Source organism: Chiloscyllium plagiosum, unplaced genomic scaffold, assembly GCF_037043375.1.
Source record: "Chiloscyllium plagiosum isolate Xiang-an unplaced genomic scaffold, Cpla_swu_hap1 HiC_scaffold_28, whole genome shotgun sequence".
Taxonomy (NCBI): domain Eukaryota; kingdom Metazoa; phylum Chordata; class Chondrichthyes; order Orectolobiformes; family Hemiscylliidae; genus Chiloscyllium; species Chiloscyllium plagiosum.
In genome coordinates, this window is record NW_028270166.1 from 18,550,366 (window position 1) to 18,573,332 (window position 22,967).

Here is a 22,967-nt window from a genome sequence, read left to right on the forward strand (position 1 = left end):
GTTCCACATACCCTACGAAGAGGCAGGCATAGCTGGGGCCCATGCGGGTGCCCATGGCTACTCCTTTTGTTTGGAGAAAGTGGGAGGATTGGAAAGAAAAGTTGTTCAGGGTGAGGACCAGTTCGGTCAGTCGAAGGAGGGTGTCGGTGGAAGGGTACTGGGTGGTACGGCGGGAAAGGAAGAAGCGGAGTGCTTTGAGTCCTTCGTGATGGGGGATGGAGGTGTACAGGGACTGGATGTCCATGGTGAAGATGAGGCGTTGGGGACCGGGGAAGCGGAAATCCTGGAGGAGGTGGAGGGCGTGGGTGGTGTCACGAACGTAGGTGGGGAGTTCTTGGACTAATGGGGACAGGACCGTGTCGAGGTATGCCGAGATGAGTTCGGTTGGGCAGGAGCAGGCTGAGACGATGGGTCGTCCGGGGCAGTCAGGTTTGTGGATTTTGGGCAGGAGGTAGAAACGGGCGGTTCGGGGTTGTGGGACTATGAGGTTGGAGGCGGTGGATGGGAGGTCCCCTGAGGTGATGAGGTTATGGACGGTCTGGGAGATGATGGTTTGGTGGTGGGGGGTGGGGTCATGGTCAAGGGGACGGTAGGAGGAGGTATCTGCGAGCTGGCGTTTGGCCTCAGCGGTGTAAAGGTCAGTGCGCCAAACTACTACTGCGCCTCCCTTGTCAGCTGGTTTGATGGTGAGGTTGGGGTTGGAACGGAGGGAGTGGAGGGCTGCGCGTTCCGAGGGTGAGAGGTTGGAGTGGGTGGGGGGAGTGTGGGAGTTCAGGTAGCGGTTAATATCGCGGCGGCAGTTTGCTATGAAGAGGTCGAGGGCAGGTAGGAGGCCAGCACGGGGTGTCCAGGTGGACGGGGTGTGTTGGAGGTGGGAGAAGGGGTCGTCAGAGGGTGGGCGAGAGTCTTGGTTGAAGAAGAAGGCACGGAGGCGAAGGCGGCGGAAGAATTGTTCGGTGTCACTCCGTGTATTGAATTCATTGACCCGAGAACGTGTGGGAACGAAGGTGAGACCTCTGCTGAGGACTGATCTTTCATCCTCAGAGAGGGGCAAGTCTGGAGGGATGGTGAACACACGGCAGGGCGGGGAGCTAGGACCTGGTGTGGGGCTGGAGCTGGATGTGGGGGCGGGGTTAGGCCTGGGGGCGGGGACAGAGGTCGGCTTGGGGGCGGAGTTGGACATGGTGATAGAGACCGGCGGGGGGGCGGGGTTAGTCGCGGTGACGGAACTCGGCCGGGGGGTGGAGTTAGGCGCGGTGACGGAACGCGGCGTGGGGGCGGGGTTAGGCGCGGTGACGGAACTCGGCCGGGGGGCGGAGTTAGGCGTGGTGGCGGAACGCGGCTTGGGGGCGGGGTTAGGCGCAGTGACGGAACTCGGCCGGGGGGCGGAGTTAGGCGTGGTGGCGGAACGCGGCGGGGGGGCGGGGTCAGGCGTGGTGACGGAACGCGGCGGGGGGGCGGAGACACATGCGGCGATGTGGTCCAAACGTAGATTGCTGACGTCACTGGGGGCGGAAGTAGCTGCGGCGACCACGCAGACAGAGTTCTTCCCCGTAGCCGCGGGGGTCGCCAATCTGTTGGTAATTGTCTTCATGACGATCGCAGAGCAGGTTGTCTGTGCGGCGATTCCGGAGGCGGTTGTTTGGGCCGCGATCATGAAGGTTGCGAGGTCGGTGGGGGCGGAAGTGACGTCATCGTCGGCGGCGTCTGCGGCTATTGCCGCGGGCGCTGTAGCGGCCGCGTGTGTAATGGCGCCGGATTATCTCCAAGCTATTAATCCAGAAACCCTGGTAATGATCGGTGAGCCTGGGCTTGAATCGACCACAACAGATGGCGGAATTTGAATTCAATTAAAAATCTCAAATTAAGAATCTGCTGATGACCATGAAACTATTGTTGATTGTCAAAAAAAACCCACGTGAATCACAAACGTCCTTTCGGGATGGAAATTGCCATCCTTACTCGGTCTGGCCTACATGTGATCCACAGCAATGTGGTTGACTCTGAACTGCCCTCTACGTAATTAAGGATGGACAATAAATGCTGACCCAGCCAAGAATGCCTTCGTCCTGTCAATGAGCGAAAAGAAAAACTGGCTCAAGTCAAAACTTAACTTTGTTGCCATATTGGAGGAGGTCCTTTCCTCAGGGGATCCACTGGTTCCAGTTCTCAGATCCCAGTCAAGTCACCATCGGTGGGACTTGCAGTCAGTCTCAGTCCCATTCAGGCATCATGCCGGGAGTCCAATCGAGACATAGGTGAGGTGGTATCACCTTGGCCAATTAGGTGGGCTCGAGTGTTTGGGAGGAGCAAGTGGTTAAGGGTGGGGTCTCTATTGGGTTTGGATGGGTGGGGACTGTCTACTATGCTATAAGGATCATGGAAGCCCTACAATGCAGAGAGAAGCCATTCAGCCCACTGGGTCTGCACCGACCCTCCAAAGAATATCCCACCCAGACCACTCCTCATTCCCAAAGCCCTACAATTCCCATGCCTAACCCACCTAGCCTATGCATCCCTGGACACTATGGGGCAATTTTTCATGGCCAATCCCCCTAACCTGCAAATCTTTGGACTGTGAGGTGGAAACTGGAGCACCCAGGGTCAACCCATGCAGGCATGGAGAAAGTGCAAGCTCCCCACAGACAGTCACCCAAGGCTGGAATCAAACCATTCCCTGACATTGTGAAGCAGCAGCATTAATCACTGAGCCACCTTGCTGCCCTAATGCTGACAGCCTCACCATGTGGAATATCACCAGTACAACTGGTAAAATGTCAATGGAGGTGGATAGACAACAAGCCAAGTGCCCCTTCTGCCTTACCCAATTTAACACCTCACACACCCCTCCCCTGCCAGGCTCTCCTTGGTGTGGGGAAGAGCTGAACATTCTGCTCCCTGTTTCTCTCACTGCAACACAGTCAACTCCACCACCAGGAACATTGTGGGTAAACTTCCTTCAAGCTGGAGAGCGCAGGAACACAGCAAAGTGATGGTAGGTGCCGTCAGGTGCTGTGTGATAGCCCAAACTCTGCCCAGAATGTGTACTAAAAGGTAGCCCTTTGAAGGAGGAAGATAAGAGCTTTCTAAATCTTGGCCTCAAATACTGCAGCAGGCTTGGCTTCTGTGTTTTCATATTTTTTTAGATCTTCAGCCTCCGACACAAGTGACCGAGCTCCAAACACCCACCTCCTCACGGGGGGGGATGTTGAGATTTACCAAGTTATTTCATCGCCCGACTCGGGACACACTTTTAAGCCTCCCCCACACTAAGTCTCCCACAGCACGACCACCTTCCTCAGCTTTTTTCAGCAGGTAACTCTTACTGACTAAGCAGCAAGCAGTCCTCCCACTCAGCAGGCTGAATAACTGAGGAGTGACACTCACCTTTTTGAGGTTTAAATGTCAGCTAGCCACAAAACGCTAATGGCTACAATAGAAAATTCTAAGAATTTAACCTTGGACAGTCACACCCCCAGCTTTTTTTATATGAGACACAAACACTTATTAAGTCTGCTTAAACAAGACTCTCTTTCTATTTGGAGTCTTTCCACCAATCTGCAAAAACACCCCTCCAATCCTATATGATGTGGTAAAATATTATAGCTTTGTAATAACTACGGTTAGCTGGACTTTTTTTTAGTTTTAAAGTTCATTTGTGGTTTACGTAGGTGACAGCCAGTATTTGTAGCCAGTCTTGCTTCGCCAGTGCACACACAAACACACACACATACACACACATTACGTGATCACAGAATCAACAGTCAAAGGCAAGAACGTATGTTGCAATTTGCAGATGGTGCACCAAGCTGAACTTTTACATTAATTGCCATCTTCCTACCTCCTCTATATACTTTCACTGACTGACCATATCATTTGCATTTGGGTAACTCCATAAGTGTTAGCTCTGGCTCAATAGTTGCACCCTTGTCTATGAGTCAGAAAACGCTGTCGTTTTTGAAATCCATGAGGCAGAATACATGCTTGCATCTCTTTTCTGCAGCTTGGTTTTCCTTGAATACGTCACTGAAGACAGAGTTAAATCATACCATTCCATCTCATGAGTGAAAGTCGAGATCAGTTGGTTATTTTTGAGATATAGCACATACACTTGAACTACCCTGGCACTGTCATTTTTGTCCTGAAATGTCTACCTCAGGTTAGTCAGGAAAGGTAAGACATCTCAAATGCCTTGGGCCCAGGAAGTGCCTTGTAAATGTTAGTTTTGGTGTTTACAGCTAAATATCTGAACAATTAAAATACATTAGAAGCCTGCTCGATACAAAATCAGTCTGAATTATTTTTGCCATCCCTCACAGGCTGCTGGCTTTGCAGTAGCAATACAAGCAGTGGTCACAATTAACAGGATACTGCCACCAAGCTGAAAAGACTTTTCCACTATCACAGAAGTGAGTAAAGTGTAAATAAATGTGAATGCTGGTGTGATGTCAGGTATGTAGGCCTTACATCCAAAAGGCTAGGGGATCGTATCAACCATATCCCTTTGGCTGTTTGCAATAAGCAATGTATTCAGCACAACCAACCAGCTGGCACTTGCAAATCTTGGAGCATAACATTTAATATTAGATCTCATTCCATAACCACGCAGCATTTGTTGGGTAATTCTGGGTGTATAGAGAATTACACTGACAACCGATTTAGGATTGTCAGTTCAGCTTGTGTTGTGATTCACTTGAGCGTACTGGAAGTTGCACGTATCGGAAAAACAGGATCTTGTTCTTTGAGGACAGAGAGAACATTCACACACACTCATTGGGTTAAAAAGTGGAATAAAATAGGCCAGCAGGTTCTGATTCCTATCTGTTTAATACATCTGTAAGTCTGGATGCACAGATAGCAACTGAGGAATGGATCAGGCTTAGATGCCAAAGATCACACATGAATAACAATCACTTAAGAAAGTGCCCAGGGAACGATATGCAAGGAAAAGTCAGCACTGTGAGGGACGGAACAAGTAAGTTAGACTGATGTTGTATCGAGCAGGCTTCTAGTATATTTTAATTGCCCGGATAGTTAGCTGTAAGCACCAAAATTAATATTTACAAGCACTTTCTGGGTTCAGGAGGCTAAGGGGGAAGGAATTTGGTGGCGGCAGGGGACAGGTCATCTGGAGGGGCCCAGAAACCCACAAAACAGAGCTCCCCTTTGCCTGACACCAGCCCGTGCAGCTAAAGCTGAACTTCCCATAACATGGCTGTCCCCCAGTCACAGGCGAAACACAGGTGGTAGTGATTTGGGGCCCAATGCAATTGTTAATTGTCCATGGGAAGGCCTCAAACGTCCAAAGGTTGAGCAGAAGCCTCCCTGTCACCATCCCCCTGTCCCCAATCCCGTAAAGTCTCAGACAGGAGATGAGTGGGTGGACAGTAGAGAGGCTCTCCATTGGATTTTAAGTGTTCCCCACCAAATGCTTTGACATGGGGAGCAACCCTTGGAATTGGAACTAAGAAGCACACTGTAATGCTGTTATTTTTAATAAGATTGACCCAACAGTCCCACTACATGGCTCTCTCCTCATTATCCACAGCCTTCTTTCTTTTTACGTTTATATTCCATTCACTTTTAAAGGTTTCAATTAAATTTTCTCCATGCTCACATTTTATGTGGCACTTTCCAACCTGGAATAACTTGCAATATAAAAATTAATCTCGGTTTTATTTTGCACCCACTGTCAAGCCCCTGGCTCTTTGGCCTGTTATCCTAAATGGGTCCCCTGGTCATAGACTCTCTCACCAGCCACATGAAGCAGATCTCTTCTGTGGAAAACTGCATTGATCTTTGTTCTCATAAATGCAAAGATTACGTAGTTCTGATTTGCACTTTGCAGTTTCATTGAGGAGAGATTAAAGATAAATTTAGATACAGAGTGTTTCCCTCCCAAAGACGCTATTAAATGAAAATGAATCACACTGATTGGCAGCTAACAGTGAAAGTCTATCCAGATCATTGAATTTACAAGATGGCCACTTGCGTGTCAAACAAGGTCTTAAAAATCCATTTTTCTCCACTGCTGAAAATGCATCAGTGAGATCCACGTGACCTTATTTCTGACTAAACAATGTATCTGGTCAAATATGATGGAGGCAAATCTCTGAAGATCCAGTCCATGACCTTGATGAAAGCCCATGTCTGAGGTTCAAAGAGCAACTGCAGGCCGAGTCCATCCTGACATACAGGCCACTCAGCAGTAAAGAGGCAACTGGAATGAGATTCCAAACTTAGCAGCTCCCTCAGTTGTTAGTACAGTTATCATATAGTGATAACTTAGGTTTGGTTTCAAATGGGCCCCAGTGTACATTTGCACTGGGGACTGGTTTAAAATCAATCTTGATTTTATGATCAAGTCCTAAAGTAGGACCTGACCTCAGTTAACTGGCAAACCCAGGGATGAAATAGAATATAACTATGCTGTTCAACTTGGAGACTTTAAAAAATGGGCAGAAGCTTCATAAAACAGATAATCCATAACGTTTCTTACAGTTTTATTTGCCTATTTTAAGAGCTTTCAATTTGTTTAAGCTTTATCAGTAGTCAGATGCTGTTAGTAATGCAGACTTGGAGCTTCTTAGCTCCCCTCCCACTCCTTTACCATTTACCATTTTACAACTCCCAGTCATGTTAAAATTCTGCCAACTTCCAAAAGCATTTCCCAGAACTACACGCTATAGAACAAATAGTCTACATTTCAAGCACATTGCAGAATGTAACAAGTCTTGTTTCTTCCCAGCAGAGAGAACAATGTGATCTTGAAAACAAGTCTTGTAGTAAAGATATTGTTCAACAATTCAATTCCTTTTATCACCACATCACTAGGGAGACAGGCTAAAAAAAAATGACTACAAACATACTTTTTGAAGAACAATGTCGAAGTCAGTTTCAGTCATAAATTCCATCATTGAATCAAATGGAGCTCCTCATTGTCTCTTACAGTTTGCCGGAGAGAAAAATGACAGTAAGTGGGAAGTGATAAGCACGGGCTTTGAATGTGAGATGACGTAGCTTCAGTTTGCAATGATAGGGAAAGAATAAGACAGAAAGACATTTGTGTCCATAGAATGTCCCAAGGGCTCTTCAGTACATGTAGTGCTATTGAAGTGTGATCAGTGTTGCAATGTAGCCAATTTACACACAGCAAGATCATAAACAACACATACAAATAGCCACGTAATCTGTTTTGTGATGTTTTTGAAGGAACAAGTATTGACCAAAAAACCAGAAGAGAAGCAACAACAAGTTGTATTAATATAGTGCTATTAATGTAAGAATGCATTGCAAAGTGCTTTACTGAGATATTATAAAACAAAATGTGACACTAAACCACATAGGAGATAAGATAGATGACAAATAACTTGATCCAAGATGAGGAGAGAAGAGAAGAGAAGAAAAGAAGATTACGGAGCAAGTTGCAGAGCTTAGGGTCTGGAGAAGGTTACAAATATAGGGAGGAGGAAGGAAGTTGGGCAATTTGAACAAGAATGAGTATTTTAAAATAGAAATGTTGTTTAACCGAAAGGGAAAGTATGTCAGTGTGGACAGGCTGGTGGATAATCAGGGCACTTTGCAAGTTAATGATGAAGGGTTTATGCCCAAAATATCGATTCTCCTGCTCCTCAGATGCTGCCTGACCCCCTGTGTTTTTCCAGCACCACACTCTCGACTCTGATCTCCAGCATCTGCAGTCCTCCATTTCTCCACATTGCAAGTTAAGACAAGGGCAGCTGAGTTTTGGATGAGATTTACAATGGGTAAAATGAGACAGGCTACAAGGATTAATCATATATTGAGGTTCTAAAGGTGTGGATAAAGGATTCTACAACAGATGAACTGAGGCAAAATAGGGCTTCGTGGTGGAAATAGGCAGTCTTAGCAAAGGCATCAGTAAATGCACTGTAGCAACTCACTCAGGTTCCTCTGACAGCACACTCCAAACTCACAACCTCTGCTACCTAGATGGACAAGGGTAGCAGATACATGGGAACACCATAACCTGCAAGTTCCCTCCAAGCCATACACCATCCAGATTTAGAACTACAATCATCACTCCTTCAACATCACTGGATCAAAATCCTAGAATTCTCTTTCCAACAGCATTGGGGGCATACCTATACCCCAACTTCTGCAGCAATTCTAGTAGGATATTCACCATCAACTTCTGTAAGTGCAATCACTAATGGGCAATAAATGCTGGCCCAGTGAGAATGCCCTCATCCAACTGCTTCATTCAGACCCATCAGGGTCATAATCGCTCAGATGACATAAAGCTACATAAAGAGCTGCATTTTTCAATTGCAAAGAGTTGAAGGTCTCTAGATTTTTGTCACTTTCTACTTTTCAGTTTGTTTTTTTAAAGAGGCATTTAAATAATCTTTCTCTCAATCTCTAATTTAACCGACTAGCTGAATTGACTTTTGAGATAACAAAGTTCAACATGACGAGCAGTGATAAAAAAAAAATCACTAATCTGCAGGACTAAGCTATTTTGAAATACATCCCCTTAAAGTGTTTCCATCCTGGTAATATCTATGAGATGGCATATCCATCAGCAATGTACCTCAGTGTTCCACAGTGACAAACCTCTCCCTACAAGTACTATATTTCTATGTCACATAAACAGCAATATTAAAATTGTTGTATTGGAAGCACTTTTGAAATGTGGATTTGCAGATTTAATTCACATCTATAAACATAAGTTATTGCCACATCTAATAAGGGAATGAAGGAGTGCTATCTACACAAGAGACAGATAGAAATAGAGTAGGCCATTATAAGCCGTTCAGCATGTTCTGCTAATGATTCAGATAATGATTGATCTGCATTTCAACTCCATTTACCCATTGTTGTTCCATAACCCTTGATATGATGTGGAGGTGCTGGTGTTGGGCTGGGGTGGACAAAGCCAGAAGTCATACGACACTAGATTATAGTCCAACAGATTTATTTAAAATCACAACCTTTCAGAGTGCTGCATAAATTGAAAGGTGAAGCTTGTGATTTCTGACATAAACCTTGATAGCTGTATTTCACAAAGATTAATCGATTTCAGTCTTGAAAACTTCAGTTGACAGTGGATCAAAAGCCTTTTGGAGATTTTGAGATCCCTTTTTCTTGTGAATAAATGTATCACAATTCCACCTCAAAATGACTTAGTTTGAAGTTTGAGATTAAACTATTGTGTTTGAAGTCCCCCATTACTTCTATCATTGCAAATACTGCAACCAGATCCATCTTTAAGGTGACTCTTCTTACAATTTAAACATTTAACCCAGGGATCATTCTGATATACCTTTCTCAGACTATTATATCATCCTAAAAATTCAAAGTCCAAAACTCAATCCAATATTCAAGATAGCGTTTGACAAGAACTCTGTATAAATTTTGAAATGCATCTGAAATAATTCCACAGAGACCAGTATCCCATCACCAAGTCACCTTTTATTTACTCATGGAGAGTCCTTGACACAAACCCAGTTCCCTCAAAACTAGCTCTCAGAGTGAGAAAGGATGTCTGATACTGGTGTTCTTATCTGTCAGGCTGGACTCCCTGATTGGACCAGATTAACAGCCCCAATCAGGGAACTCATAATATATGAGGTCCACTTGGCTGACCCCATTACAATCACTACACCAACCTTCTCACATCATGGCCTTCCATTTACCTTTGTGATTAGTAATTCATGTTCTCTTCTAAGCTTGGGATGTTGAAATTGTTTGTAGGATCCTAAATAAAAACCTCATCACAGTCCCGAGATTCTGCTCATCTATGTGTTGATAACTTCCTTTATGATGCAAGGAATCCATTTTATAATATTCATGTGCAGGCTTGTCATATAGTTAATCAGAAAATCTGTTCTGTGCATGAGGCAATGTCTCTGACTGTCCAGTGAGCCTAAGGGGAGACACATTTTGCTTCAGCTGATAAAACAGAATTATTTTATCCATGAACAAAACTGCTAGATTATCTTTGCTCCAGGCAGGTACAGACAAGTCCACAATCATATGCCGAGCATTGGGCTTATCTGTCTAACAATAGCCAGTTCCCTTTATTCGCTCCTGAGTATTCAAAGCCTGGAACTCACAGCTGCTTCAGGTTAAGTTACACTGAAGCTGTCAGAAAAGTGTTGATACAAAATCATCAGGTCATTCGCCCACAATTGTGTAAAGCCTAGTCATTCTATAACGCTTTAAATTGCTACAAATTCTATTTTTCACTTTAACCACATAATGAATTTATTTAGGCAATCCCCTTGGTAAAGATAAAGTTGTCATAGTCTGACCGGATTATGGGGCTGCTCTGTCAAGAGTCGACTGGTGGTGATTTAACCTGAGGGTCACCCCAACTTGGATGGGGCTGAATCTGAGAAGCAGGGTCCTTCATGGCAAACTCAGCTGGGAATATGAACCTGTGCTGTTGGTGTCATTCTGCATTATAAACACTAGCTGTCCAGCCAACCTGTGGTTGGGCAGAGTTTCTGGATGTAGAGGCTGGTATTAATTTGAACAGGTAGTATATCGGCTTGGAGAATGCTCCATACCTAGCCACAGAATACCACAGAAGGACCTCAAGACTAACAATTATATGGCTGAGTCAATTCAGACTCAAAACTGTGTCCTAAATCCAGGCAGGATAATAGCAAATATAAGAGTGAAACTACATGAGGAGGTCTGCCAATGTCCTCTCATGTCCTCTCCTATTCTTTTCATATCAGCATTTCACTATTTGCCCTTCTCCACCCTGTCAAATGCAAATGATGGCTGGGGGATGCAGAAATAGCTATCAGGCTGTGTTCTCTAACTTCCAAACCAAGACCCACCTGGATAGAAGGGGTGATGATCACAGGGACTGCAGTTTAAAGCTTAACGATGGCTACTTTTGTTCAGAAAAGGGGAAAACTTTCTTTAGCATGTTCTACCAGAGTGTTTTAAAGCCAATTAAGAACTTTTGGAGACGGAGAAGCAAGAGTCACCACCATCTTAAAGCTGTGCTTAAAGAAGGCTTCTTAATGGTAACTGAATGTCTCTTTGGGAATCATCAACTTACTGTTGCTGGATTTGATTTCAGTCATAGAGTCATAGAGATGTACAGCATGGAAACAGACCCTTTGGTCCAACCCGTCCATGCTGACCAGTTATCCCAACCCAATCTAGTCCCACCTGCTTGCACCCGTCCCATATCCCTCAAAACCCTTCCTAGTCATATACCCATCAAAATGCCTCTTAAGTGTTGCAATTGTACCAGCCTCCACCACTTCTTCTGGCAGCTCATTCCATACACATACCACCCTCTGTGTGAAAAAGTTGCCCCTTAGGTCTCTTTTATATCCTTCCCCTCTCATCCTAAACCTATTCCTCTAGTTCTGGACTCCCCGACCCCAGGGAAAATATTTTGTCTATTTATCCTACCCATGCCCCTCATAATTTCGTAAACCTCTATAAGGTCACCCCTTAGCCTCCGACGCTCCAGGGAAAACAGCCCCAGCATGTTCAGCCTCTCCCTATAGCTCAAATCCTCCAACTCTGGCAACATCCTTATAAATCTTTTCTGAACCCTTTCAAGTTTCACAACATCTTTCCGATAGGAAGGAGACCAGAATTGCATGCAATATTCCAACAGTGGCCTAACCAATGTCCTGTACAGCCGCAACATGATCTCCCAACTCCTGACCAATAAAGGAAAGCATACCAAACGCCTTCTTCAATATCCTATCTACCTGTGACTCCACTTTCAAGGAGCTATGAACCTGCACTCCAAGGTCTCTTTGTCAGCAACACTCTCTAGGACCTTACCATTAAGTGTAGAAGTCCTGCTAAGATTTACTTTCCCAAAATGCAGCACCTCGCATTTATCTGAATTAAACTCCATCTGCCACTTCTCAGCCTATTGGCCCATCTGGACCAGATCCTGTTGTAATCTGAGGTAACCCTCTTCGCTGTCCACTACACCTCCAATTTTGGTGTCATCTGCAAACTTACTAACTGTACCTCTTATGCTCACATCCAAATCATTTATGTAAATGAGAAAAAGTAGAGGACCCAGCACCGAATCTTGTGGCACTCCACTGGTCACAGGCCTCCAGTCTGAAAAACAACCCTCCACCATCACCCTCTGTCTTCTACCTTTGAGCCAATACTGTATCCAAATGGCTAATTCTCCCTGTATTCCATGAGATCTAATCTTGCTAATCAGTCTCCCCTGGGGAACCTTTCGAATGCCTTATTGAAGTCCATATAGATCACATCTACTGCTCTGCCCTCATCAAAAAACTCAATCAAGTTTGTGAGACATGATTTCCCATGCACAAAGCCATGCTGCCTATCCCTAATAAGTCCTTGCCTTTCCAAATACATGTACATCCTGTCCCTCAGGATTCCCTCCAACAACTTACCCACCACCGAGGTCAGGCTCACCAGTCTATGGTTTCCTGGCTTGTCCTTACCACCCTTCTTAAACAGTGGCACCACATTAGCCAACCTCCAGTCTCCCGGCATCTCACCTGTGACTATTGATGATACAAATATATCAGCAAGAGGCCCAGCAATCACTCCTTTCGCTTCCCACAGAGTTCTCAGGTACACCTGATCAGGTCCTGGGGATTTATCTACCTTTATCCATTTCAAGACATCCAGCACTTCCTCCTCTGTAATCTGGACATTTTGCAACGAGTCACCATCTAATTTCCTGTAGTCTATATCTTCCATGTCCTTTTCCACAGTAAACATTGATGCAAAATACTCATTTAGTATCTCCCCCATTTTCTGTGGTTCCATACAAAGGCTGCCTTGCTGATCTTTGAGGGGCCCTATTCTCTCCTTAGTTACCTTTTCGTCCTTAATATATTTGTCAAAACCCTTTGGATTCTCCATAATTCTATTTGCCAAAGCTATCTCATGTCCCCTTTTTGCCCTCCTGATTTCCCTCTTAAGTATACTCCTACTTCCTTTATACTCTTCTAAGAATTCACTCCTTCTATCCTGTCAATAACTTACATATGCTTCCTTCTTTTTCTTAACCAAACCCTCTATTTCTTCCAAGATATAAATGAGAAATCTGACCATTGAGTTGTTCATGCCCCCTTAATTGGGATCTCTCTTCTTGCTGTGCAACAGCACTGCCATATTACACAGGGATATGTAAACCAGGCTTAAAGCTGAAATGGCAGGTGAAGTCCTGATCTTTCATTGGCGTGATTGACAAATCCCGGGCAATAACTCTAAAACTGTACAACTTCTTAAAAACTAAATGCTTCTGTTATAATGCACACAACCGGCAGGAAGTTTGCAATTATTATTTCAATAGTAACCAAGATATTACCATGAGTCGAAGGTCAAAGTGTTTTGAATCAATACCATGGATTCTGTTTAATGTTAGTAATTAGATGATTGACGCATTTTGTTTCATCTCCAATTCACCATTTGAGTAGACAGGCTTCAACAGGCACCTAATCCATCAGCAAGTGACGTCAAGAGAGCTGTATCTTTGACAGGTTCAAATGATACAAGAGGCTAGACAGACAGAATGGATCCTACTACTTGTGCTTAATTTTTAAACATTGCCTTGGCAATACCAGCCCAGAAAGAAGAAGAAAAATCACATTCCACTTTCACCTTGCTGAGGGGATTAAGCTCTATGACAAGCTTCAAAGTAATTAATTCCACAATCAGATGCGGGTGACCCATAGGGCACGGATTTCTTTGGAAAGTGCTTGTAGGTTGCTACTGCTACTGACTTCACTTGGCTCTAAGCCACAGTCTGAAGCTTTCTCTTTCATTTCTGGATAGTACATTTTGCAAGAAGCTGTTCTGTCGAAATTTGTCAAGACTGCTAGGTAGGTGAGTTGCATTGTTCAAAAACAAAAAGAAATAGTTTCAGTCTTTTTATCTGCTGTGACAAATCTTGGACATGCGGACGTGACTCCGCTTTTGAGCTGCTTCTGTCCTTGAGTCGGCCTCTCAGCCTCCAGTGACATCAGGATCTGGGGTGTGGGGGCAAGAGCTAAGAACAGCCCCATCACTGAACATGACAGTTCCCTGATTGTAAACCCCGCTACCCTCTCCCACTCCTTCTGTTTTTACAGAAGGTGTGAGGGGTGAACTGGAAGTGGCAGGACTACCTGACCGCACAGTGTGCAGCCAGTGCTGACCAGCTCATTGAGAGTTATTTAAGACAAAGTATTAGCAGCCTCTAAATGCCTACAATTAGTGGGGACCTGGAAGCAGTCTCCTAGTGCCAGACCCAGAGACAGAGTTAAAGCCAGACTATAGCCGTCCCTGCAAGTCTGGGTGCATGATGCCCTTCAGAGGGCACCCACGCCTCTTCCATGCCAGAGTGATGGACTGGTTTCAAAAGCTGGTTTTAATTTAGCTTTTAATAAATTGAAGAGAAGGGGGCCACCATCTTGAAGCGCCCTCTGACTTGCTCCTTTTCCATTACAGTCTTCTGGAAAGGCTCCTGCTTGGCCCTTCAGCTTCAAATTTATTTTTAATATCCAGAAAGTTACTACACATGACTGACTAGTTTTATTTCCACCAGTAAATATTTCCAAATAATCAAATTACCTAAGCTTTGAAAATTCACCCAACCAACCAGCACTATCCGGACAGTAAATCTATCTCTGGGTCAAATATGAGGGTGCCCCCTCCCTTTTGACTCCCCTCCGTCTGTTTCACTCACTGGGAGTTTGGGATCTCAAAACAGTCCCAAAATCTGATTCCAAATATCAGAGGACACATCCTGCCTCTTGACTTCTACATAGAGGCGCTGCCAGATGAGATTTTAAACAAAGACAAAATGGCACCATTTTTATAAGATTCCAAATATCAGAGGACACATCCTGTCTCTTGACTTCCACACAGAAGTGCTGCCAGATGAGATTTAACAAAGACAAAATGGCACCATTTTTCTCCCTGATGCCCTGCAGACAGGACCGGGCGTGGCTGTGATGGCACCTGCTGTGGAATAGCCTAATTATTCTCTAGACTCACCAACAAAGGAAGGCTGCTTCTCAAGGAAACTAAAGACCGCGAGGTACCAGGTTTTGGGGTTTTTTTCTAGTGGCAGAAGACAGATTTGGGAAGGAAAATAAATGCAGCAGTAAGCACCATCTCGAAGAAGCATTGCAGAAAGTCACCATGGCTCCTTGGATAATGTCTTCCAAGCCCACAACCACTAGCATCTCGAGGGACAAAGGCAGTAGATAGGAACACCATTACACTGCAAATCCCTCCCTGAGTCATTCACCATCCAAGCTTGGAAATATTAGATCATTCCTTCAAGGTCGCTGGGTCAAAATCCCTTCCTAACGGTACTGTGGGTGTAGGAAGTGGACAGCAGCATTTTTAAGATAACAACTCACCACAACTTTCTGAAGTGAACTAAGGGGTGAGCAATGAGTGCTGGTCCAGTCAGCATTCCATGAATGAATTCTTTAAAAATCTTTGTAACTATGCACACAAGCAAATATACTTTAATGTAGTATGAAGCATTCTGCGGTAGCCAAAATACTGCAAAAGGGATTTTTCTTTGACTAGGGTGAAGGGATTTTAAAACAGAGATTAGATTACTTACTTACAGTGTGGAAAAAAGTGCTGATGTGGTCAGAATGATTAATCATTATTTTGTTTCTACATCTCATGATGAGAAAAGAACATCCATTCACTGTGGAAGACCAGCTTGTGAGGAAAGGAATCTCCCTGTGCTTTGTGTTATGTAATTTTGTGAGCTGTGTAGTCACATGCCAAGAGAGTGAGCTTTTGGAGATGAAGGGTGAGTAACAGGCAGGTGGAAGTAATTTCCAGGAAATTGCTGACTCCGAATATCTGCACACGGGTAGTCACAGGAGTATTCACAGGAGTATTTGCAGGAGTATTCACAGCTCATTAAGTGCCACATGCCACCAGCATGAATGCAAAGTAACTCAAATTGCAAACCCTTTGGACATTTTAACTTGCAGAGGTGCAGCAGGGTCAGTGGGGAAATAGCTTTTATATCAAGGTTGTACTGTCAAAGTTTTCTTTTTCATAAAAGGAGACCTTGACACTGGCCCTGTTTGAGTGAATAGACTCTTCGCTCCAACTTGTCCATGCTGACCAGATGTACTCAAAAGAGTACAGAGATTAATGTTTCACTTCCCTCCTTCCACCCGATATTTCCCAGTGAGAAAAATTTTGAGTAAAATAAGTGAGCATTGTATGACTTCTTGTTCATTTGCTAGCTGAGGAATAAACTAGACTAGCCACTTGTATCTAGCCTTGATTCATCAAATATTTCTCATTCTACTATTAAAAAGAATGCAGCTCGTACCTACAAAAGATCCAGGAGGGAAAGGAGATGAATTTCTGCTGGGACTTTCTTGTTTGTTTATCATAATTTCAGAAACACCACATCTGAATCCTGGTTGTTCTTTAAATCTCTCTTACAGTTATCTGAGAGCTATTGAGAAAGCAATAATCTACCTTCAATTAGTGCCTTTAACACTTTGTAGTTATGTTAACCAATGTTCTCAGACATGCCATAACACACCTCAAGGACAGATGGGATTTGAACCTAAGACCTTACAGACAGGGGCGTTACCACTGTGCCAAGACCACAACAGTTGACTTAGACAGTTATTTTGTTTCCACTTTTCATTGAGTCATAGAGATGTACATCATGGAAATAGACCCTTCGCTCCAACTTGTCCATGCCAACCAGATATCCCAACCCAACCCACCTGCCAGCACCCGGCCCATAACTCTCCAACCCTTCCATTCATAAACCATTCCAGATGCCTTTTAAATGTTGCTACTGTGCTAGCCTCCAACACTTCCTCTGGCAGCTCATTCCACACACGTACCAGCCTCTGTGCGAAAAAGTTGCCCCTTAGGTCTCTTTTATATCTTTTCCCTCTCACCATAATTCTATGCTCTCTAGTTCTGGACTCCCCCACCTCAGGGAAAAGACTTTGACTATTTATTCAACCATTCCCCTCATAATTTTATAAACCTCTATAAAGGTCACCGCCCCCCACTCCCCACCCCCAGCCTTTCAAGCCAGGGAAAACAGCCCCAGCCTATTCAGCCCCTCCCAATAGGTCAAATCCTCCAACCCTGTTAACATCCTTGTAAATCTTTTCTGAATCCTTTCAAGTTTCACAACATCCTTCCGATAGAAGGAGACCAGAATTGCACAGATGAATCAAGGCATTAATTCTGATGATGTTGCTTTGAATGTTCATTTTGATACTGTGGTCACAAGAGTGTGTCTCAGAACTTTCATATACATACTGTACGTAACTAACAATTAAGTTAATTTTATTCCTATCCCATTTTTCAAGCAAGTGTTCCTCATTTACTGAGGAAGCCTTTGGCACTAAAATTCTGTTTTTCATACCTTATTTTGATAAAGTTTTCTAGCAAAGAGTTTATACAACCCCTTTTTATGATGAACAGTCACATTGACTTGTTCAATAAAAGAAGCTGACAGGATAAGTACTCACAGAGGTAGACGCCCAGATAATTGATGGATCGGAGTTGGCCAAGTGAAAGAATCCAGACGTTGGCTTCTGGTGATGTCACTGGGGAGGAGTAGCAATTATTCATATGACTGCCAGCTTACTTAACCTTTTCTTTTGCTTAATAATTGTTTGACATTCATCAATGTTTGAGTGAATAACCCAGAATTTGGCTATCTGATACTGGCCAACATTTCCATCACACGCCTCTGCAGTATTCCAGCAATCCTCAGCACAAGCTCAAAGAACAACATCACATTTTCCCTTTGGTGACCCTGCAGTCTCTAGGACATGACCTCAAAATCTATAGAGCCTGATTCCATCCTGCTATGTTTTTTATCCATCCCACACCCGGACATGGGTTGCTTTTAGCACAGTATACTCCTCAATTACTCCTAGGCCTATTATAACACAATATGAGTTGCATTCAATACAGGTCAACCATTTTCTCCTACTCTAAGCTCTTATTAACACATATTCAGCTTTTCCTCTGTCCTGGCCTACCATCCATAATCTCTTTGTTTACTCACTCCTTTCATACCTCTTTCTCTCTCCCTCTCTCTCTCTGAGTTCTATTTCTATCTACCACTCACCTCTCCCCTCAACCAACTCCAACTCCAGCATTCTCCCATCCCCTCCCAACTTCAGCTGCAACATACATACCATTTTTCCCTAGCTGCGAATCGTTCTGATGAAGTGTTACCGGACTTAAAACTATAACTCTGTTCTTTATCCCACAGATGCCATCAGACTTGTTGAGTTTCATGAGCAATTTATGTTTTCATTTCAGATCTCAGGTATCTTTGTGCTACCTGATACTACCTGATCTGATACAAGAGCCTGACTTGTGTATAAAAACAATTGCTGTATCTGCTGCTGTAAGTGTGTGTGTGGGTGGGTGACGAGGGTCAGAGGGCTTAGTTAATTTATTTTGTTGCTAATTGGAGATCTTAATTGTAATGTTGAGGAAATAAAGCAGAAATAATTGTTTTTTTAACAACATAACTCCATTTAGAGAAATGCTTAAAAATGTTTTAAATTCCAACAACAATGGAAATTTTTTCACTTCTCTGTCAGAAAAAATGACTTGTTGATCAGGAAAACTCATTGGCTTGTCAATGTTAATAGTGCTAAGGCTTAATAGCATCCCTAGAGCGCTTTGTATTATAGATACAGTCATGGTTTCCATTGCTACTTCACTTGCCATTCTAGCAGAGATTGGCAGTAATTTGGTCAAGGAAAGCAAAAGTTTGGATTTGAGAAAAGGCAGAGATTCCATGAAATCTCTCATCTGGCTGTCTTTCCTGTCAACACGTTCCATTGCAAAATCTATACGATTGCTCATCCCAACATTGCATTCCTAAACAGTAGAGGCCCTGATATTTTCTGGACCCTTATTAGGAAATAAAAGTGCAACTTGGAAAACCAGAAGAACAGTTTGGCCTTTATGGGACCAAAGATTGAAAGTCTAATTTCTTTTTGTGGTGTTGGTTAAAGAAGGAATGTTGGCCGGCACACTGGAAAAATTTCCGACTCTTCTGAGAAAAATGCCATGGGATCATTTAAATCTACCTCAAAAAGGCACTGTGGTCTTGACCTAACACATAAGATGAGCTCTCCAACAATGCAACATGATTTTACAATCAAGATTAGATAAGTCAAGGCCTTGAGTTGAGCTTTCAACCACAATCTTTTGACTTAGAGGTGAGAGGGCTACCACTGAGCCTCTGATTCATGCTTTGCATGCTATCCCTGTTCTCTTTTTCCAATGGTGTTAGCCTAGTCACTTTGAAATAGTGTTCTAGAGCTCTGATCACCAAGTGTTGGAAGTAGGTGCAGAGAATTGTTTGTAGAGTCCAAGATCTGAACTTTTGACTTAATAGTGGAAAAACTTGAGTTCATCTGTTTGGAAAGCTGGTATCAAAGAACTTGTTTTATTGTTATGTTTTGGTGAGGTAACCTGCAAAATGCTTCAGTGTAAATTATAACAGTGGAATAAAAGGCTACCATTTCAGTCTAATTAAAATTCTTCACACAAAACGTACAGATGACAAAAAAAAATCTAAATCTAAAATGTGATCTGTGCCTGGGTTAAACTCTTGGGTGCAAACATAAAGGCAAAAATACTGGGATAATTTAAAATCCACATAGATACTGGAATTTAAGGTCATTATTGGATGGATAAACCAAGTTGAAATGAATGTTTTATCCTTAATAGACTTAATTTTGTAATCTCTCCAACAATTCCAGGACTATTATTCATATGCAAGCAACACATTCAGCTTTAAAAATTGTGATCCAACTATTATTTGTTATGAAAATTGTTTGTATATCCATTGTTTGACACATTTAATATTTTATAGGTTATCCAATGCATTCATGTCATTTGCACACTAACAGCCTTTTGCAAAATACTGGGCTGAAGTACAAATCTGACAGATCAGAATTTTTATATAGCAGCTATATGGATCCTCAGCCAAGTCAAACACTTGTTGGCAAACACAATTTTTCATTTTGCAGGATTCAGCTGCACATTGTAAATGTTTTCTGATAGCTGACAAAATGGCACTGTAAGGATATTGAAAATTTTGCCTCATTTAAAGAAATAAACCTTCCCTATCTTAAGGAGTCAGCACAATATTGACTCATTTGGAAATTCTTCTTCAGAGACTATAGGTAATGGTGTAACAACTAACATGGAAAAGTTGCCTGAAGGTTGAGGTCACTATTAAAATAGGCCTGCAACATTAAATGGCATATTTGGAATCTAAGCATTGAAAGGCAGTAACTCTAGAAGGTACAATGGAAAGGAATTCTCACAAACATTAAAACTGCTGCTACCAACTTGCTTCTAGCCAGGCTGTTTTTTTTAAGTGCCCATATTAATGAGTGACAAAGCCTGAATGATCATAACATGTTGCTTAATGATACAATGGGGATGGTGGGGGTTGTCAAACAACTCAACCTGAAACACCATTGGTGGCACGGTGGTTCAGTGGTTAACACTGCTGCCTCACAGCACCAGGGACACAGGTTTGATTCCATCCTTGGCTGACCATCTAGGTGGAGTTTGCACATTTTTCCCTATATCAGTGTGGATTTCCTCCAAGTGCTCCAGTTTCTTCCCACAGTCCAGAGATGTGCAGGTTAGGTGGAATGGCCATGCTAGACTGCCCACGCTGTCTGAGGCTAGGTGGGTTAGCCCTGGGAAATGCAGGATTATAGGGATAGGATTGGGGTGGGATGCTCTTTGGAGGGGTGGTGTGGACTGAATGGTCTGTTTTCACACTTAATGGATTCAATGATTCTCTGACCTTTCCCAGTGAACACAACAGAGCCCACACTGCATGGCGTCACTCAAGTGTGTACAGCCTTGCCAACGTTCTGAATGAATGTAAGATGTCATTGCATGAAATTTAAAGAAGTAATATTTTGCAACTTGCACCTTAAGTGACCTTAGGACAGCCCAAAGCACTTTAGAACCAATGAACCACTTCAGGTTGTAGTGTAATCACTGCTTTGTCACTCACTTGAAAATGTTATGCATACAATGCAAATATTGGCAAACGGCAAAATCCTAATAAAATACATGAGCAATAGAAAAACAGTATAGTATTTAAATGTCAAGAGAGAGAGAGAGACTGTAGAACTCTGAGATGCAGAGTTGGCAATGAATCACAAGGAATTAACGTGCAGGCTAGCAAGTGATCAGCATGACAAACTGAATGTTGGCATTGATTGTAAATGTAGAGATGTTTTGCTACAGCTCTACAAGGCATTGGTGAGACCACACCTAGAGTTGTACTGTTTTAGTCTCCCTATCTAAGAAAGGATATCACTGGATTAGAAGTAGTTCTGATAAGGTTCACTCAACTTATTTGGGATGAGGGCTAGTTTGATGAGGAAATGCTAGACCTGATAGATTTGCATCCATTGGAGTTTGGAGGAATGGGAGATAATCTCATTGAAACATAAGATCCGGAGGGGAATTTGACAGGATAGACGCTGAAAAGATAGGAACACAGAAACAGGAGTAAGACATTCAGCCCTTCGAGCCCACTCCGCCATTCAGTAAGATCATGGCTAATCTGTGGCCCAACTCCACAAGCCTGCTTTTGTCCCATATCCCATGAAACCCTCGTATAATAAACATTTGCCTTTCTCAGATTTAAAGTTAACAATTGAATTAGCATCAACCACCATTTGAGGAAGAGAGTTCCAAACTCTACTACCCTTTGCATGTGAAAGTGTTTTTTTTAACATCTCTCCACAATGGCCTGGTCTTAATTCTTAGACTATACCCCTGGTTCTAGAATCTTCACCCAGTGAAATTAGTTTTATCTACCCTGTCTTTTCCTGTTAGTATCCTGAGGACCTTGATTAGATCACCCCTTAGACTTCTAAATTCTGAAGAATAAAGGTCTAATTTGTCTAATCTCTTCTCATAACTTAACTGCTGAAGTCCAGGTATCATCATTATAAAGCTGCGTTGACTCTGCCCAGGGCCAAAACAGCCAGGCAACTAACAATCCGCATCCATGAACACCAAACAGCCTCTAAACACCACAACCAGCTGTCCCTAGTAGCCATACACACAAATGACAGGGGCCACAAATTCGACCTGGACAACACAACCATCATAGGACAAGCTAAACAGAGGACAGTCAGAGAATGTCTAAAAGCATGGCACTCATCCACGGACTCCATCAACAAACACATAGACTAGACCCAATATACCGGTCCTTACGACGAACAACTGGGACCGACAACCAGAAGCAGCAGGAACGAAACCAAATAAATTCCAGATGACACAGTACAGCAGCGCTTCACAGGAGGCTCCAAAGCACTGAAGGTGTCACCTGGACAGGGGACGAAACGTCTGCAAATAAACTTCCCAACTCGGCGAACATACGCACAACCACGACAAAGCATCCTTCCTCAGGTGTTGTGTCCAGATCTGCTCATAGTACTCTATCCTGGGATCTAACTAGGGTTTTGTATAACTGCAACATAACATCTGCATACTTATACTCCATCCGTTCTTAGATATGAAGACCAGCCTTCCATTAGCCTTCCTGACTATTGAATCTGGTTTGTGGCATTATAAAGAGCAATGCACCTGAACCCTCAAATGTCATTGGGCATCCATTGTGTTTAACTCCGTACTTTCTGAAAAATACCCTGATCTACCCTTTTTCTGTCTGAAATGAATAACCTCACATTTGCTTTCCCTTGTGTAAGAGACTAGAACTGAGGGTCCAAGTCTAAAAAGTCTATTTAAGACAAAGATGAGAAGAATTTTGTTTCCTTAAACAATGTGTGTCTGTTGAACTCTCTTCTCCAGGAAACAGTGAAGACAAGGGTCATTAAATGCTTTTAAGGCAAATGTAGATGGATTCTTGACTAACAAAGGAGTCAAAACTTTTGGGTAATTTTGGTGGGTGAGGAGTGGCAAGTGAG

General features: G+C 43.2%; 1 long non-coding RNA gene across 7 annotated transcripts in view; it reads right to left on the bottom strand.

Moving 5' to 3' along the window:
- LOC148142501 (uncharacterized) overlaps positions 1–22,967 on the bottom strand; it is a 103,582-nt gene that overhangs the window by 79,416 nt on the left and 1,199 nt on the right. For 3 of the 7 annotated variants that reach the window (XR_015751822.1, XR_015751816.1, XR_015751821.1), the window contains exon 2: positions 17,493–17,570. The exons of 3 other annotated variants lie outside the window; for them this stretch is intronic. This is a non-coding gene — a long non-coding RNA (uncharacterized LOC148142501). Of the gene's footprint in view, positions 1–6,869; positions 6,901–17,492; positions 17,571–22,967 lie in introns of those variants that run through there. One more of the 7 variants, XR_015751817.1, reaches the window with a different exon arrangement.